Source organism: Sminthopsis crassicaudata, chromosome 2 (assembly GCF_048593235.1).
Source record: "Sminthopsis crassicaudata isolate SCR6 chromosome 2, ASM4859323v1, whole genome shotgun sequence".
NCBI classification, from domain to species: Eukaryota; Metazoa; Chordata; class Mammalia; order Dasyuromorphia; family Dasyuridae; genus Sminthopsis; species Sminthopsis crassicaudata.
Window position 1 is genome coordinate 365,296,079 of NC_133618.1, and position 12,685 is coordinate 365,308,763.

The 12,685-nt window shown below is 38.2% G+C and overlaps 1 pseudogene; it reads right to left on the minus strand.

Moving 5' to 3' along the window:
- Positions 1 to 1,228: 1,228 nt before the first annotated feature.
- Positions 1,229 to 3,498, minus strand: LOC141556626 (mRNA export factor GLE1 pseudogene; annotated as a pseudogene).
- Between the last annotated feature and the right edge of the window lie 9,187 nt (positions 3,499 to 12,685).

The following is a 12,685-nucleotide window of genomic DNA, read 5'->3' on the forward strand; positions in this document are numbered from 1 at the left end:
TGTGAGCTTCTGAGCAGAACTGTTTCTCTGAGACTTTATAATCAAAAGTAAGCAAGCTTCCTGAAGGGAGGGACCAAGTTCTTACTTAGCATTTTCGTGGGATCATAGAATTACAATTAAAAAGGATAGTATAATAGACAGAACATTCACTCTGGAAACTGAGAATCTGTTTTTGTTTGTTTGTTTGTTTGTTTGTTTGTTTGTTTTGTTTTAACTTTAGGTTAAACATATGCAATTCTTCTGAACATGTTTCTATATTAATCATGCTGCTCAAGAAAAATCAGATCAAAGTGAAAAAAGAAAACATGAAAAAGAAAGAAAAAAAAAAACAAGCAAACAAATAACAACCACCAAATAAAGATGAAAATACTATACTTTGATCTGCATTCAGTCTCCATACTTCTCTCTTTGGATGCAGATTAATTACTCTTTCTATCCCAAGTCTATTGGAATTGGCTTGAATCACTTCATTGCTGAAAAGATTCAAGTCCATCATAATTGATCATCACAAAATCTTGTTAGTATGTACATTGTTCTCCTGGTTCTGCTCACTTCACTTAGCATGAGTTCATGTAAGTCTTTCCAGGCTTTTCTGAAACTAGACTGCTCAACATTTCTTATAGAACAATGATATTCCATTACATTCATATATGCCAACTTATTCAGCCATTCACTTTCCAGTTCCTTGGCACTACAAAAAGGGCTGCTACAAACATTTTTGCACATGTGGGTCCTTTCTCCTCTTTGGGATTTCTTTGGGATACAGACCCAGTAGAGACACTGTTGGATCAAAGAGGGTACACAGTTTTACTTTATTGTATTTTTTATTTTTAATAATAGCTTTTTATTTTCAAAGTTCATGCAAAGATAGTTTTCAATATTCACCCCTTGTGTTGCAAAGTTTTGTCCCTTCTTTCCTCCCATCCCACTTCTAACCATATTTCCACATTTATCATGCTACACAAGAAAAATCAGATCAAAAAGGAAAGGAAATGAGAAAAGAGACCCTGGGCAAGTCACTTAACCCCAGCCTCAAGGGAAAAAAAAAAAAGAATAAAACTGTTAAATTCCTTTTACTATTCCATGGTTATCAAAGCTCATCCTCTTCTTGGTTACTATGTCAACAAAGTGAAGATCCTTGAGGTAATTCATGATCAAGTTTGAGAAGACATTAAAACTGTGAAAATAACCTCCCTGAGACAACTTCCCCCAAAACTCTGCTGTTTTCTGTTGCTTTATTTCTTTCCTTCTAAGAAAGGAACCAGCACCCAAGTCACCATCAGGAACGCCAGAAAGAAGAAGGCAGAGAACCCTTTGGGATGGGAATCTTCCTGCGTTGTAGACATTTCTCCAGGAATTGTTTGAGACGTATGAAAGATCCCATTTGTCCTGAGCTGGTGATGGCTTCAATTTTGGGGAAATATTCTTTTTTTATGAGTAGCATCATCTTCCAGAATTGAACTTTGTCCTGTTTCATGAGTGCATTCCCACATACCTCTAAGAAGTCAAACAAAAGAGTGGCAGTCACATCTGAGAGAGGCTCCATATTCAAGATCTGTGCCAACCATCGCCAGCCATGATTTAAACCATGAGGGTGAGCCCCTTGCCTATTTCCATAAGGCCAACGGAGTTGAATGATGGCAGCATAGAGACGAATCATCCCAGACATGCGTTTCAGGAAATTATCCTGTTGTTCAACTTTGGAATCCTTTACTAGGTAGCCAAGGAGCTTCTGATATTCTTCCAAGGCCATTCCCTCCTTAAAGGCTGGGTAGAAAGGCACAGAGTAAGGGCACTTTTTATGAAGATGAGCAAGGATGAGGTCCCCCACTCTGGGATGGAGTTCCCAGATTCCTGATGCTACAACAGCAATGGGGAATGCTGCTTCATGGTGAGAAGCCACTTCTTCTTCTGCTTGTTTCACAAATTTCTCTGCCAACTTGTAATGGACAAAGTCCAGTCCTTGTTCATGGCTCATCACTGACACAGCCCGACCTCCACAGTGAACAGCCTTTCCCAAAAGTAGACTGTTGATCTTATCAAATATTTCCTTTAGCTGGGAGCCTCCTATAGTAGAGATCTGACTGACAGGAATGATGGCAGCTTTCTGCAGGTCCATCTTAATCTTTTTAGTATGATGATCTTTGCTGTTGGTTAACCCATCAAAGGCCAAAACACATTGACTGGCAGCATCCTGCAGCTGTTGGTACCACTGCATTGTTCTGTCTACTGCTTTCACCTGGAGGCCTTTTCTCTGCTTTCCTCCTGGGAAATGGGTAGGAACCGGGGTCTCCTTCTCTGCTTTTGGCTGCTGCTGTAATTCCCTCTGCTTCTGCTTGGCCTCTTCTTCATCTTGTCTCCTCTTTCCTTCAATAGCTTTGAAAATCTCCTGTTGCAAGCTGGTAAGCACCTGCCGCATCTCTTGCAAGGCGCTCTCTGCCATGGCTTCATCCTCTGGGATAGGAAAACCTCTCTCACTGGTGGTCTGAATGATACCTGAGATAAGCTCACATAAATGGTTTCCTTTGCTTCCATAACTAGACAGGTCTATTCTCAGAAGGTCGTTGTGCTGATAATTAAGATAGAGCTGTTGGTTGAGCTGCAACACCTCCTCTTGAAGGGCATAGAGATGCCGCAAACGATCCTGACCTTCTTCCTTTCTAAGCCGCTCTTGTTCTATTTGCCTCAACCGCTGTTGTTCCACTTCACGTAGCTTCAGGTTGAGAATCTTGGCTCTCTGACGGTGTTCTTCTTTTAACTTCTCCTGCTGAACTTGTACTTCTTTGAAACTTTTCTCTATCACCTCACGAAGGTCCTGATATTCCTTGTGCTGTTCCAATGACTTTCGCTCATCAAACTGCTTCAGCTGCTCTGATGCCATTTCAGAGAGGACCCATACCTTCCTTTCATGCTCCTCTTGCCATTGCCTTAATCCATTAGTTCCTTTCATCCTATATACCTCCTCATACATTCGAATGCATCCCTCCACTTCCATTCCCTGGGAAGGATGAAGTACCACAGATTTTGCTTGATGGTATTCATCCTGACTCTGAGTTCCACTTGGTGCTCTAGGGGAAACTGGTGAGGATACCTCTGCATGTCTAACAGGAGATTTGGGAATAAATAATACTTGGCCAGGAGCAGAAGATAGTTCTGGATTCTCAGAGAGAAGTTGATTCTGGTGAGAGTGAGGCAAGATGTGGTCTACTACCCATCCAGAGTAAGTAGACAATTCTGGAAGGGACATACATTCTTCCAAAATCTCTTTGTCCCTCAGCAGCCAGTCACGATGGTAGGACAAGCGCCCTTTATCAGTACTCCTCAGAGCCTGCAGGGTCTCGCAACAGTGGCCCTCTGACGACATCACACCTCCACACCGGCCGCAGGCCCCACGTCCACTCCGACTAGCAGCTCACAGAAGAACCAAATTGTAGTGGTCTGTCCTCTCTATTGTAATCCTTCTCTGGGAGGAGGTTTTTTTTTCTGTAAAATCTTTTACTCTGTGAGCAGGTTTCTTGGGAGACTCCTGGAGCCTCCAGACAGAGTGAAGGTAGAATTTAGAATTCTCTTCTTCCTGAATCCTGGCTCTGAATCTCCTCCAGCTTCCCTGAAGTTCTCCAGGGAAGTCTTGTCCTTGATCCAATCCAGACTGCTTCCTTCCTGACTGCCCTCCTCTTTTATCCTCCCAGAGAATGGGCTTCTGTGATCTCCAGGGGCTTGTGGGAACTATTTCCAACCAATGAACTTGCTCCTTTTAAAGGTGTGAACTCCTTTAAATGGGTAAACTCCTTTTCAGAAATCTAAAGGTGTAAATTCCTGTTAAAGGTGTGAACTCCTTTAAATGTGTAAACTCCCTTTCAGAAGTCTAAAGGTGTAAACTCCTTTTAAAGGTGTGAACTAAAGGTGTGAACCCTGAGCTAGAGAATTGTTAAGTACTGACTTAGCACCTAGTAAGAACCTAACACATTAATGTTAACATTTTAATATTAGCCATGCAAAAAAAAAAAAGTAAAGTGAAAAAACTGTTTCAATCTGCACTCAGAGTTCATCAGTTTCTCTCTGAAGATAGATAGCATTTTTTATCATGAGTCCTTTGGAATTTTATTTGATTATTGTATTGATCAGAATAGTTCAGTTATTTGCAGTTAATCATTGTTTAATATAGCTGTTGCATGTGCAGTGTTCTGGTTCTGCTCACTTCATTTTGCCTTAGTTCACATAAGTCTTTTTAGGTTTTTCTGAAATAAGCTTGCTTATCATTTATAGCAAATACAATAAAATTGTATCACAACCATACACCATGACTTGTTCAGTCATTCCCAGATTAATGGGTATGATACACACTCTTTTATTGAGATGAAACAGAAACCTTGTAAAGGATGGAGGTCAGAGATTATTGTATTTGTTTTATATATGGGAAACTTGAGGAGGAAAGTATGGCAAGGTGACAGTTCCCTTAATGAGTCAGTGATGGGGCATAGAACAAGAATCTAGATCTTCCAACCTCTTTCCATAGTATATATTCCCCCTTTCCGTGGTATAAGTGTATTCTAAGCCATTCACCTCTTTGAACTAATTGTGAATTATAGTCTATGATTACCAGGTTATTTTTTCTTTATTTTGAAAAACAAAACAATAATATCTTTTATTTTTACATCATCTTCATTTTTCTGCATATTTCTTCTGCTCCCCCAACCAGAAAGTCTTTTCTTATACAAAATGCAGAAATATTATACAGAATACAAAAGAAAGGAAAAAAAACCCCATGAAATCCAACACATTGTATAAGCTACAGTCAGTAGCTTATACAGCATTTCATAGTCATCTTGCAAAAACCAGGAAATGAATTCTTTTCTTCAGGACCAGAGAAAAAATTCTCTAGATTATTTTAAATGCAAAACTGTTTTTTTCTGTTTTTAGAGGGAACTCTGAGTCACAGGAATAACAAGTGCCCGCCTGGTGGAACCAATTTCTAGTTTGGGTTAAGACTTACAACACTCATCAGGCTGAAGATTACTGGTCATCTGACAATGACAAGACAGAAGTACCTCTGGATCAGTAGGATTCAGAAGAAAATTGAATCTTTAGGCTTCCAATTACATTTTCACTGCCAGCTTTCCCACTTTCCAGACTTACATACACAGAGAAGAAGACCTGGTATTTATGGGAAAAACAATAGAATGTGAAATCCAGAAACCTGAATTAGACTTCTTGCTCAGGCATTTCAAAATTATATGATATTGTTGAAGCTTCAACTTGTATAAACCTTAATTCCCTCATCTGCTAAATGATTAAAAGTCCTCTATCTATTTTTCCCATCTGATATGTATGTGCAAAACTTTTTTAGTTTAATGTAATCAAAATTATTTATTTTTCATTTCATAATGTTCTATAATTCTTTGTTCATAAATTCTTCCCTTCTATCTGAAGGGATCTGAAAGATAGACTATTTTTTGTGCTCCTAATTTCTTTATGTTTAAATCCTAACTCCATTTCAATCTTATAGGGTGCTAGATGTGGGTCAATGCCTAGTTTCTGCCATACTATTTTCTAGTTGATATGTGAGAGAAAACCATAGCTATAGAAATGGGATTTGTTTTTCTTCGTTGAAGACAGATTGAAAAGGAGGAGTGCAGAGTTCACCCTGGAAATTCAACAATTCAGCAAAAATTGATAAGAAGGTGAACAAACCAGATGTTCTGAGAGACAGATTTATTGACTCCATCTCACACCACCGTGGTGGCAGGCTCTCCTCCTTCACTTCTCCACTGAAACCAAGTCCCCTCAGAAGGCCAGGAGAAAGCAGCTGAGCACCAGGGGAAGGAGACAATAAAGACTTTTGGACTTTAACACCTGGATATCCTTGTGGTGATTACTGAACTGAAATGAAGGTTGCCCCAAAGACCTCCAGAAAACCCAGCAAGAACATCACACTCACCTGTCTCAGATCCAGTCCTTATGCATTTTCAGTAGCAATATTCTTTAACGTCCTACCCAGGGCCTTTCTCCTAGATCTGCTGGTTTCTCCCCTGAAAGTTCTATTTCTCAGCCAGGATTCAATTGTGGGTTTGTGATCCCTTATGGGGTCTCATAATTGAATGTTATGAGGGGTTGTGAAATTATGATTTCTTGTCAATAAATGTTTGATTTATATATCTATTATATATACATATATATTATATATACATATATACAACTAGACCTATTTTATTCTTTAAATAAATATTTTTTAAAAATCATTTTACTTTTCTTGGACTTTGTTTCTTCACTTCTAAGATCCTAGGATCATTTAGTGAAGCATCACTTATCTCCTACCTTGAGGTGAATGCTATTTCCTTCCTTCCTCCCAACTTATAGATTTTAAGTGATCTTAGATGATAGTGTGAGTGGAATTGAGAACCTTATTAAAAAAACAAAATAGCATAGAAGAATGTCTTTCCCTTGATCTGATAAAGTAAAGATCAGAGGGCCTGGCTTTGATTCCTGGATCTGCCATATACCAGCTATGTGACCCTGGGCAATTCTCTCAGGGTCTCATTTTCTTCTAGAAATGGCTTCTTGAGATTCCTTCCTGCTCTAAAATGATGAATCTATGGGCTGGCTTCTTTGCTTAGTAGCTCATCTCTGTGCTTTTTTTTTTTATAAACCTGTTTCCCTGTTTACCTACTGAACACTATCATAGAACTTTATGGTTTCCAGCCCTCAGGAACTTCTTCAACAAACACAGTGTCTGGCTCCTGCCTCATGTTATTCATTGCCACTCCATTCTAGCAACCCATTGCTTTCTTTCCTTCCTTTTAACAACCCTGTGAGGTTAGTACAGGTATTACTGTATTATTATTTTCATTTTACAGATGAGAAGACTGAAACCTGAAACAATTTGTACCCAAGGTGACAGAGATAGTAAATTCTCTGTTTTCAGAACAGAATTTACAGAAAATTTACTGAAACTCTGTTCTCAGAGGTCTTTTTTTTCTCTTTTTTTTTTTCTGAGGTAATTGGAGTTAAGTGACTTGCCCAGGTCACACAGCCAGGAAGTGTTAAGTATCTGGTAACCAGTAGTCAGATCCTTGCTTATGCAACAGTCTGCTTAACAATTGCTATTTGCAGCAAATGAAAGACTGGGCCCTTGCCTTTCCTGTGATATGATAGAAATTAGTTTGTCAATCAAAAACAAATTTATTCAAAATTTTTGTGGGCCAAGCATTTCACTCCAGATCCACTGTGGGGGAGACAGGGAACAGGCAAACTCAGGCTCTGCCCTCCAGAACCTTGAAGACCAAGGAAGAAAGTAGACGGTGCTACATAGGACTGCATGCTATTCATACCAGTGAGCCTGTAGGAGGGAAGAGGTCTCTGATGGCTAGGATGATCAGGGAAGATTTCATGAAGAGAGTTCTTAAGGTGAACAATGTGACTGCCCCAAGTCAGACATTCTTAGTTATATACCCTGCCCCTACCTACCAACATGGTGAAGATTCAAAGTAAGCTTTATACATTCTTTTAACTGGTTCCCCAGGTCTGTTGGCCAGCTGAATCAATCACTCAACAATCAAACATCTATTTTACAAAGCACAAGAGAGAAACTGTGTTATGAATTGAGAATGCAGACACAGAGTGAGACAATTCCTGACTTCAAAGAATGTTTATTCTATTAGAAGACATGTTTACAGGTACAGTGATGAATATGGGGGGATATTAGCAAATTGGGCAGGGGGGGAGGGGGGAAGGTCAGGAAAGGCCTTTTGAAGGAAGTGGCACTTGAGATGAACCTTGAAGATTATCCCAGTTTGGGGGGGAGGAGGAAGGTGAGTCCTAGAAGTGAAGAGGGAGAGCATTCAAAGTACAAAAGTATAGAGGCTGGAGATGGAATGTCACATAAAGGTAATAAAAATCCAATCAGTTTGGCTAGAACAGTGTGGGGATTAATGTGCAATTAGACCAAAAGATAAGCTAGACCAAGGTTGGGAAGGATTTTAAATGTTGAACAGAGGAGATGGCATTTTAATGGAAAAGTAATAGAGAGCCATTAAAATTTCCTGAAGAGGGAGTTGCAAGGTCAGACCTGGATTGTGGAGGAGACAGGATTCATGACAGCTAGTGAGGAGACTACTGCAGTCATCTAGATGAAAGGGGATGAGGGTCTGGAGTATTGTAGTATAAATAGAGAGAATAGGGATATATGGGATAGTTGTTGCTGAGGTGGGATTGATGAGATCTGGCAATTAATCGTCAAGAACTTGACTCCTTAGAAATAAATTGCAAATAAACCAAACCAAAAACCAAAAACCTGAGCACCTTGTACATTCCCCTTCTCCTTCCCACCCCAACCTGACCTACTGCAAGAAAAGAAGACAGTACTAGAATGTTTGCTTGCTAGCAAAAATCCATATAATTTACAATATTTAAAAATAGGGAAATGAAAATGACCATTATCCTTCCCATTACAGGAAGCTCTAAAAATATGATCTTTATTCTCCCATGGAAAACCTGACTCATGAAGTAATAATATCTGCAGGAGCAAGATGTTAAAGAGAAGTTACATGCCATTTTAAATGCCCTCTGAGGGTCTGCGACCCAATCGTACATTAGGCTAAAATGTTTCCATGTGGAAAGAGGTCTGAATTTGGAACCATAAGACCAGAGTTTGAATCTCATCTCTCGTCATTTGCTAGCTGTGAGTCTGTGTCTTAGTTGCCCTATCAATAAAATGGAATGGTTTACTCTCAACGGACCTGGATTCAAATCTTGTTTCCCACTTTCTGCCTATGTGACATTGGGCAAGTAATTTAAATACATTCAGTCTCAGCTTCCTTATCTATAAAATGAAGATTTTGAATTCAAATTTTCTGTTTTGAACTTATAATATACATGCTAGCTCTCAAATTTTATGTACTTCTTACTGCTATACTGTGTTGCCTGAATTACCATTATTTTTGTCACTTAAATTTTATTTTTAATTTAGACTTTATTTTTATTTTTGAGTTATATTTTTTCCAATTACATATAAAAATATTTAACATTAACTAAAAACTTTGAATTCCAATTTTTTCCCCTTTCTTCCTTTTCTTTCCCTTTCCCGAGATGGTAAACAATTTGATATAGGTTATATGTGAATCAACATCATTTAAAAATATTATTTTTAATTATTCTATAATATAATGTACTATAATACAATACATTATATTATTTTATGTTTTATATTTATATATTAAATTTACTACTCCTTATATACTATAACATATTGTATAATATATAATCATACCAGTGTTAAAGAATAGAAACTTACACTCCTGTATATAAGTCTTGTCTACCATCAAAGTAGGAGTTTCCACAGATCAGGGATCATCTTTGTTCTTCTAGACTTCTTCAGACTGTGAGCTCCTTGAGGGTAGGACCCAGTTTTTGTTCTCTCTCCTTTGGAGGCTCAGCAAATATTTCTCTCTTTCTCTCTTTTTTTTTTGTTTTTGCTTTTTTTGCACTTAATAGTATTTTTTTCCCCCAATTACATATAAAGTTTTCAACATTCTTTGTTTAAAAAGTGGAATGTAAAACTTATTTAGTTAGAAAAAGAGTAATCACCAACTGCTAATAAAATGAGAAAACAGACTTTTTAGTAAGCTTGTCTTTTGTAATACTCCTGTGAGGAGACATTTTCTGCCTCAATTTGCCCCTGTAAATATAGATAAGTGGTAACAGAATGTTCCAAGTGTTAGGCATGTAGTTGCCACTTAATACATGCTTATTGATGAATCAGGACTACTACCTGGTGAATACTACTACATCCTGTTGAAAGAAAAAATTGTTAAATATTTTTCTTCAATGTTCCAACTCTTTTATTCTTATTCTTCTCTTACATTGTTGGGGATAGTTACATTTAAAAACAGCAATTATATCTTAGTTAAATTTTGTCTAATTTCACTTCAAATTTCTCCATACAGATGTATAAAGTGTTTTGCAAAATTTAGTTCTGTAAATATCAGTTATTTTTGAGAAGCAATATGTCCATAAATAGAGAAATACTGAAAGTGGGGTCAAGGAGACCTAGGTTTGAACTCTGACTTTTAATGACCTGGGAATATTGGGGGAACCCTTTTGGAAGCTCGTGGTACGATTTCAACATTCATTTTTGCAAGATTTTAAGTTCAAAATTTTTCTTTCTCCCTTTCCTCTTCCCCTCCTCAAAATAGCAAGCAATCTGAAAAAGGTTATACATGAGCACATGTACACATATTTCCATGTTACTTATGTTGTAAAAGAAGCAATAGAACAAAAAGGAAAAATCATGAGAAGGAAAAATTCAATAACCAAAAAAAAGTGAAAATAGGAGGATTCTGGGAAGATGGTGTAAGAAATTCTGAGAAGTTCAGTTTCCACAGTGTTGCAAAAGCTTTGAGGTAGTGCGGCATAGTGGGTACCACTGACCTAGAAGTATTCAGAATGTGAGAGGTTAAGGAAGGTTAAGATTCCACAGAACAATTAAGTGATCAATAGAAGTCTTGAGTAAACAAGAGATTGAGAGGCTAGGAAGGCACAAGATGATTCAGTCCATCAGAAAGAGTCTTATGGTTTTAAGAAAACCACACATTTAAGATAATAACTGATCCAGCCCAAACTAGTTGGGGTCAATGACCTGACTTGACCAAATTACTACTGCTCCTGCATAATAGACTAATTGAATATTAAACAATACATCCAAAGGAAGAGTTTTCTGCCATTTTTGAACATGGGATGTATAATAAAGGGGGGGACATGTTTTATACATATTAAGGGGAAACTGGGAAGAAACGGACCAATCTGTTCTCTGAAAGGAGAGACTGTGCCAAATTAGCAAGAATAAAGGTTCTTCCACTTCTGTGCTCAGAAGAGTAGGACCTGCTTCTGACCAGAAACGTTAAGATGATTCCTTAAGATTCTTTTTTGATAAATTTTCCTCAATATCTGATTTTCAGTGTCAAAAGTGCATTTCTAACAATGGCGGAGTAGGTTGATAAATTTCAAATGTCTCCCGATTTCTCCCACAAATAGAAAAAAGTTTCACCTGAGAACAAACATAGAGTAGTGAAAAATCAAGAAGACTTGGGGCAGAACTGGGGTCCTCTTGATACAACCTGAGAAGATCTGAAGACCCTGGGCTAGGAATTAACCTGTCTGAAGTGCAAATACTTCCACTCGAGTTCCCAAGAAATGCCACGTGGGAGCCTCAGTAGTAACCACAGAGACTTTCACCTCGGGACAGTTTGTTGAGTTGGGATCTGAGTCTCAGAAGACTGAGTGAACCTCGGTTGATTAGGAACTAGGCCCAGCTGTGCTGTTGAGGCATTGCCCTAGGTGAGAAGGCGCAGCACCAGTTGAGTGCAGAGGCAGTGGGGCAGGGATGCTATTGGCTTCAGGCACTTGCCGGAGGGTGGAGCTCTTAGTTTGGGGTTCCTGGTCAGAGGGAAGAGCTGAAGGGAAGCTTGATGCACCATCCCCCCATCCCATCTGAACAGGAAAGAAGAAAGAACTTCACCATTGAAACATGGGAGCAGGGAAGACCAGCGTTCGTCTTCAGAGGAGGATACTGAAGTAAAAAGAGTTTCTACTCCAAAAAATAAGGTGAAATGGCTTCCGGCCCAAAGAGAATTTATAGAAGAACTCAAAATCAAATGAGAGACATTGAGGAAAAACTTTTTAAAAATCCAAGAAAAACAAGAAGATTATGAAGACAAAAACAAAAACAAAAACTAGAGGTACAGAGTCTCAAAGATGAAAATAATGGATTGAAAATTAGAATCAGGCAAGAGGAAGCCAGTGAAAGTATGAGAGACCAAGAAATAACAAAACAGATTATAAGGAATGAGAAAATAGAACAGAATATGAAGCCCAACCATTCTCCAGCTGAAGGGCAGTTTCCAGTTTCTTGCCACCACAAAAAGGGCTGCCACAAACATTTTTGCACACGTGGGTCCATTTCCCTCCTTTAAGACCTAAAAGACATCCTTTGTGGAGAACATGGGAATATTACTGCCAAGTTACTGCCAGAAATTTTTGCAAGAGAAAATTTTGTAAGAAACAAGGAAAAGAAAACAAAAACATTTTAAGTACACTGGAGCTACAATTAGAATTGTACAAGACTTAACAACAGCCACAATAAAGAACTACAGGTATTGGAACCATATTTACCAACAATCAAAAGAACTGGGCCTGTAGCCAAAAATATCATATCCAGCAAAATTATAATTTTGAATGAGAAAAAATGGACATTCAACAAACTTGCAGATTTTCAGGACTTTCTATCAACCAAATCCAAACTTAACAGAAAATTTTACAAATAGGAGCCAATATCAAAGACCAATTTTAAAGAACTCAACATGGACAAACTCTTTAAACATGGACAAATTGCTAACTTTTAAAAAGGAAATGTATACTATATGTTTAAGATTCACACCAACAATAGGGTAGCTCAAAAGAAAGATTGGGGCAGAGTTAAGGTAAAAATAGTAATCATGCTAAACAAATGAGGGGCAGAGGAAGAATAGTCACAGAAACAGCAGAGGGGGGAGGAGGACTCATAGTTCTAAAAACATACTCACATCTGGAATGGGTTCATAAGGCAACATTACACATATCATGAAGGGTATAGCACCCTTCAAAAGCTATAAAGAGATAAAGGAGAAGGGATGGACAGATGGGGAAGAAAAGG